The following is a 7,438-nucleotide window of genomic DNA, read 5'->3' as shown; positions in this document are numbered from 1 at the left end:
AATAAGGGATGAGAAAGTAAAAAGTGAGAAAGAATAAAGAAGGAAAAAGAGAGAAGAAAGAAATAAGAAGGGAAAAGAAAAATTAGGATTTGGGAAGAAAAGATAGGAATTCTGGCACTGATCTGGATAAACTGTGCGGCGCAGGCGACGCGGACGCGTGGGGCACGCGTTCGCGTGATTGGCGTGATTTTCAGATGACGTGGACGCGTGAGTCACGCGTTCGCGTGGAATGAACTGTGCCATTGGCGCGAGTGCAGCCTCGCGCACGCGCAACTCTCTGTTTCGTTCGCATAATGCCAAAAATTCTGGGTGACGAGTGCGCGTGGGTGACGCGCACGCGTGAATGGCCTCTTTTTGAAGCATGACGCGGATGCGTGGGGCACGCGTTTGCGTGATAGGGCTTGTGCTTCCAGCATCATTCCAGCCCCACTCCATCATAACTCTCTGCCATACACCTTTTTACGTCGATTTCGTAGCGTCACGTGTGCACATGGGTGACGCGCACGCGTGGGAGCCTAATTTTTCAAATGACGCGGACGCGTAGGGCACGCGTTCGTGTGGGCATGCTTGTGCCTAAGGCACGCCTCCAGCTACGATCTCGCGTGACTCTCTGTTCAATTCTCTTTTCTTTAGAACGCACCTATGACGCGGACGCGTCAGCGATGCTTACGCTTACGTGTGCATTTTTTTATGCAGTATGCAAATGTAAATGCAGACTATATGTAGAGATTATGAGAAGAGTCATTAACAAAAATAAAAATAAAATAGAATAAAGTAAAATAAAACTAAGACTGGAACGGAACAATCATACCATGGTGGGTTGTCTCCCAACTAGCACTTTGCTTTTACGTCCTTAAGTTGGACGCTCTTCAAATTCATTCTGCTTCTGGTGGTGGGTCTTCCAAGAGGAAAACCTCTAGTTCCTTGTGATCCTTAATCTTTTCTCCATGGTAGAGCTTTAGGCGATGTCCATTGACCTTGAGAAATTTAGGGCTAGAAGGATGACGCAGGTGAAAAACTCCGTATGGCTCTGCCTTTTCTACTCTGTAGGGACCTTCCCATCTTGATCTCAGTTTACCTGGCATAAGCCTTAGCCTTGAGTTATATAGAAGAACTAACTCTCCTGGTCTAAATTCTCTCCTTTTTATGTGCTTGTCATGGACAGCCTTCATCTTCTCTTTATATCGCCTGGAGTTGTCATATGCTTCTAGGCGAAGATTCTCCAGTTCTGCTAGTAGCAGCTTCCTTTTAGCACCAGCTTCTTCAAAATTCATATTGCACTCCCTCACAGCCCAGAAAGCTTTGTGTTCCACCACTACTGGGAGGTGGCAAGCCTTTCCGTATACCAAGCAGAAGGGACTCATCCCAATAGGTGTCTTGTACGCTGTTCTATATGCCCAGAGTGTATCTTGTAGCATGGCACTCCAGTCCTTCCTATGAGGTTTTACTATCTTCTTCAAAATGCGTTTAATCTCTCTGTTAGACACTTCTGCTTGTCCATTGGTTTGGGGATGATAAGCTGTTGCTACTTTATGAACAATCCCATGCTTCTTCAGTAATCTTGTCAGTCTCCTGTTACAAAAGTGAGTGCCTTGATCACTCACGATTGCTCGTGGTGATCCAAAGTGACAAATAATATGGTTTCTAACAAAAGAAACAACAGTGTTAGCATCATCAGTACGGGTAGGAATTGCTTCCACCCATTTAGAAACATAATCTACAGCTAACAATATATAAAGGTAACTATTAGAGTTTGGAAAGGGTCCCATGAAGTCAATGCCCCAAACATAAAAAATTTCATAGAAAAGCATAATCTGTTGAGGCATCTCATCCCTCGGATATATTACCAAACCTTTGGCATGGGGAACAAGATTTACAAAATTCAACAGCATCTTTAAAAAGAGTAGGCCACCAGAATCCACAGTCTAGAATTTTTCTAGCTGTTCTTTGAGGGCCAAAATGTCCTCCACTCTCAGAAGAGTGGCATGCCTCTAAAATGGACTGGAATTCTAATTATGGTACACATTTTCTAATTACCTGATCAGCACCACACCTCCATAAATATAGATCATCCCATATAAAATATTTAGACTCGCTTTTCAGCTTGTCCCGTTGATGCTTAGTAAAATTGGGAGGGAAAGTATGGCTAACTAGATAATTAGCTACAGGTGCATACCAAGGAACTACTTCAGATACTGCTTGCAAACTATCAAATGGGAAAGTATCATTGATAAGGGTGAAGTCATCCTTAATGTGTTCAAGGCGACTCAAGTGGTCTGCCACTAAATTCTGGTTACCACTCCTATCCTTAATTTCTAAATCAAATTCTTGCAGCAACAGTATCCAACGTATTAGCCTTGGTTTGGACTCTTTTTTAGCTAGTAAATATTTTAGAGCTGCATGGTCTGACTATACTACTACCTTAGTACCAAGTAAATAGGCTCGAAATTTATCCAGAGCAAAAATAATAGCAAGAAGCTCTTTTTTAGTAGTAATATAATTAGACTGAGCAGCATCTAAGGTCTATGATGCATAAACAATTACGAAAGGGTCTTTACCTTCGTGCTGAGCCAGCGCCGCTCCTACTGCATGGTTGGAGGCGTTACACATAATTTTAAATGGCTGGCTCCAGTATGGTCCTCTCACAATTGGAGCTTGAGTCAGAGTGATCTTCAGCTTATCAAACGCTTTCATGCAATCTTCACTGAATTCGAACTCAATATCTTTCTACAGCAGTCTGGATAAGGGCAATGCTACCTTACTAAAATCCTTAATGAATCTTCTGTAAAAACCTGCGTGGCCAAAGAACGAACGGACTTCCCTCACAGAGGAGGGATAAGGTAAACTAGAAATGACATCTACCTTTGCTGGATCTACAGAAATATCAGTATTAGACACAACATGTCCTAGTATAATTCCTTGTTTTACCATAAAGTGACATTTTTCAAAATTCAATACAAGGTTTGTACTAACACACCTGTCTAATACTCTAGACAAACTATCCAAGCAAACGCTAAATGAATCACCATATACGCTAAAATCATCCATAAAAACTTCCATATAGTTCTCAATAAGATCTGAAAAGATACTCATCATGCATCTTTGGAAAGTAGCAGGTGCATTACATAAGCGAAAAGGCATTCTTTTATAAGCATATGTTCCAAAGGGACATGTAAAGGTAGTCTTCTCTTGATCTTCAGGAGCTATATAAATTTGAAAGTAGCCTGTATAACCATCTAAAAAGCAATAATGAGATTTACCTGACAGGCGATCAAGAATTTGATCAATAAATGGCAAGGGGTAATGATCCTTGCGGGTAGCTTGGTTGAGACGCCTATAGTCAATGCAAACTCTCCATGAATTCTGCACTCTAGTTGTCAGGAGTTCTCCATGTTCATTCTTTATTGTTGTGACTCCAGACTTCTTGAGCACCACTTATACTGGACTGACCCATTCACTGTCTGAGATGGGGTAAATGATATCTGCTTCAAGTAGTCTGGTTACTTCTTTCTTGACAACTTCTAAGATGGTGGGATTCAATCTTCTTTGGGGTTGACGGATAGGCTTTGCTTCCTCTTCTAAGAATATTCTGTGTTCACAAACTTGAGGGCTGATGCCTACTATATCAGCCAAGCTCCATCCAATTGCTTTCTTATGTTTTCTCAGCACCCTGAGCAGTTGCTCTTCTTGTTGAGAAGTGAGTTCCCTTGCAATGATAACTGGGAACTTTTGATTATCCTCAAGGTAAGTATACTTGAGGTGTGGAGGGAGGGGCTTCAATTCTGATTTAGGCTCTTGGCTAGGCTCTGGATCATCCGGGGCTAGTGATAATGGCAAAGGATCTTCATTATGTTCAGAGGGTGTCCCCACACTTGGACCTTGCTCCATGTGTTTCTCTTCTATTTCTTCTTGGTGAACTTCAGCTACAGTTTTATCAATGATGTCGCACTGAAAGATAGAATGATCTTTTGGAGGGTGTTTCATAGCTTCATTTAAACTGAAACTCACTGTTCTGTCATCTATCTCAAAAGAGTAAGTTCCTGAAAATGCATCCAGCTTGAACTTTGAAGTCTTCAGGAATGGTCTTCCAAGCAGGATTGATGATGGTCTGCCTGAGTCATTAGGGGGCATTTCCAGGATATAGAAGTCAATAGGAAATGTGAGCCCCTTAATGCTCACTAATACATCTTCAGTAATTCCAACTACTGTAATAATGCTTTTATCTGCTAACACAAAACGAGCTGCCGACCTTTTTAAGGGAGGAAGCCTCAAAGTATCATATATAGATAATGGCATTATGCTAACACACGCTCCTAAGTCACACATGCAATCAGAAAATATTACACCTCCAATGGTACAGTTAACCATGCATGGACCTGGATCACTACATTTTTTAGGTATACCTCCCATTAAAGCAGATATAGAACTACCTAAAGGAATAGTTTCTAACTCATTAATTTTATCTTTATGAATGCATAAATCCTTTAGAAACTTTATGTATTTAGGTACCTGCTAAATGACATCAAAAAGGGGAACAGTTACCTCAACTTTTTTGAATATTTCTACCATTTTGGGATCAAGTACCATCTGCTTTCTGGACTTCTTTGCCAGGTGTGAAAATGGGATAGGGATGGTGTCCTGTACATCTTCAGCTTCTTTTGGTTCTCCGTTCCTTGGTTGAACTGCTTCTTCTTCAACTATGTCTTGTACCTTATCTTCTTCTTCAGCATCTTCCATTTCAGCATCTTCTACTTCTATCACATCCTCAGCTGGGGCGTGTACTATTGGGCTTGGCTCCTCCTGGTTCCTCTCTGGCAGTGTGGTTCCGGACCTCAAGGTGATGGCATTGATGCCACCCTTGGGGTTAGGTAAGGGTTGAGAAGGAATTCCACTGGAGCTTAAAGGTTGGTTAATGGAATTAGGTAATGAATCTATCTTGGAGGCAAGAGCTTGTAAAGTGGCATTCAGACCATTTAAAGTAGAGTTTAGATGTATCTGCATGTCTTGTTGTCCTTGTGCAAGAGAACAAAGCATCTCGTCATTTGATGAGGAATTAGGATAGGTGATCTGAGGAACTTGTTGTTGGTTATGCTGGGATCCTTGAGATTGTCTTAGGTGAGGTGCTCTGTAAGGCTGGTTCTGATTCTGTTGTCTGTTGTTGTTATTCCACCTCTAGTTTCCATTGTTATCTCTACCTCCTCTGTTATAGTTGTCCCTCCAGCCATGGTTGAAATTATCTCTCCAACCTTGGTTGGAGTTGTCCTGCCATCCTTGGTTATAGTTTCCACCTTGGTTGTAATTGCCGCCTTGTTGATTGTATCCTTGATTCAGGCGGTCATAGAAGTTATGAGTAGCTGCCGCAGTGTTGTCTTCTTGTTGGAGTTGCGGACATTCATCAGTGTAATGACTATAATCAGCACATATTCTGCATACTCTTTGTGGGACTAACTGTTGGCTATGTTGTGGTGGGTGAGGCTGAGCTTGTTGTTGATTTAACTGCATTTGCTTCTATAGGTTGGTCATTTCGCATATACTCTATGTAAGAGCAGTAGTTTCAACGCTAGAGGAAACCTCTGCAACAGCTTTTGAGTGGCCATGCCTGTGCTTGTGATTCCTAGTAGACTCAGCTAAGTCGCTGATCAGTTGTCATGCTTCATCTGCGGTATTGTACTTTTTCATAGAACCATTACTAGCACCATCCAGTGTAGTTTTATCCTGAGGCTTCATGCCTTGTGTGAAGTAGCTGATCAACACTAGTCTGTCAATCATGTGATGGAGGCATGCGTCTAGAAGGTTCTCAAAGTGCTCCCAGTACTCATAAAGAGTCTCTGATTCTCCTTGAACAATGCAGGAGATCTCTTTTCTCAGTCTATCTGTGACTTCAGCTGGAAAGTATTTTTCCAAAAATTCTCTCCTGAGCGTATCCCAGTTGGTAACAGTCGCTTCAGGTTTGGAGTAGTACCACTCCCTCGCCTTTCCCTCAAGAGAAAATGGGAAGGCGGTTAACAGAATAGAAGTTTCATCTGCACCATTACGCCTAACTGTAGAACAAGTTGTTTGGAAATCCCTTAGGTGCTTGATAGGCTCTTGAGCAGGTAAGCCATGAAAATTGGGCATCAAGTTGATTAATGCAGTCTTCAGCTCAAAATCTGCAGCCAGAGTTGGATGATGTACTTGAAACAGCTGCAATGTAAAATCCGGGGCTCCAACCTCCTGGAGAGTAATCCTCCTAGTTGCTGCCATTCTATCTGCACGAGAATCAACTGAATCAGTAGTAAAGGAGCTTGTTTCACTCTCAGATGGCGGTTCAGATTCGCCCTCAGATGAGACTGGTGAATCAATAACAATCACTTCACCACCCTTAGAGGCTATCCTGCGTCGAGCTCGCCAAATACGTGAAAGAGTTCTTTCAATTTCAGGATCAAATGCGGCTAAGCTCAACACCAAACTTAGAGTTTGGTTGTTTTTTGACCCAGTTTTTGGGTATAACCCAAACTCTAAGTTCGGGTATAACCCACGAACTGAGGATCATGTTTCTTGTTGTATGTTAATCTCGGGGAAACCCACAAACTGAGGATCATTGTTTTGTTTGTGAATTGATCTCGGGGATGCCCACGAACTGAGGATCACTGTTTTCCCTTGTGCGTATATTATGGGGTCGGGCTTTGCGCCGACTGCCGGTAGTCACGAAGGAGTGGTATTCTTACCACCGACACATATGCACTAAGGACACAAAGGGAAGCCATATCTGGGACTTGTTCCTAGGTAATGTCGGGCTGCAGGGTGTAAACCGACACGTGAGCTCATGGCCTGCTTAAGACAGACATGCATCATATTGGTTGTGCATTTGCTTTTGGTTGTGTTTGCTTGTATTACTTCTCTAAGATTGTGTTGTTTGTTTTATTGTGATTTGTTTGTGTGTTAAATTAAGTTTCTTACTTGTGCTAGTAGTATGTGAATGTATAGAGATGATTAATAACTGTTTGTTGTGACTGAGAATCAATTATGTGGCTGAAAGATATTTAATATGACAAATTTTATGATTGAGATCTGTTTTGGGTTTAGGAATTTAAAGAAAGTAATTATTTATCTAAAGTAAGATTAAAAAGTATTTTAAAGGGTTTGATAAAGATGGTTTATTAAGCAAAGTTAATTATTTGCATGTTAATCATTACTTTTACGACATTCCCATTCCCTATTGAGAACGTGTGGTTTGTTCTCACCCCAAAATCTTCCACCCTTTCAGTGACACAGGTTCGAAGACACAGTTTGAAGCTGCGGGTGATTATAGAATTTATTTATGAGTTAAGTGTATGAGTTAATTTGCTTTCATAGAGTTCCCTCGTCCTTATTGCTTAAGATTTTTATTTTATATAGAGGGATATGATTTGTATCTGAGTTTTATTTGAAATCTTTTGTATGACATATATTATTATTA

Source organism: Arachis ipaensis, chromosome B5, assembly GCF_059453495.1.
Source record: "Arachis ipaensis isolate K30076 ecotype BB chromosome B5, ASM5945349v1, whole genome shotgun sequence".
Lineage (NCBI taxonomy): Eukaryota > Viridiplantae > Streptophyta > Magnoliopsida > Fabales > Fabaceae > Arachis > Arachis ipaensis.
This window is presented reverse-complemented; position numbering follows the sequence as displayed.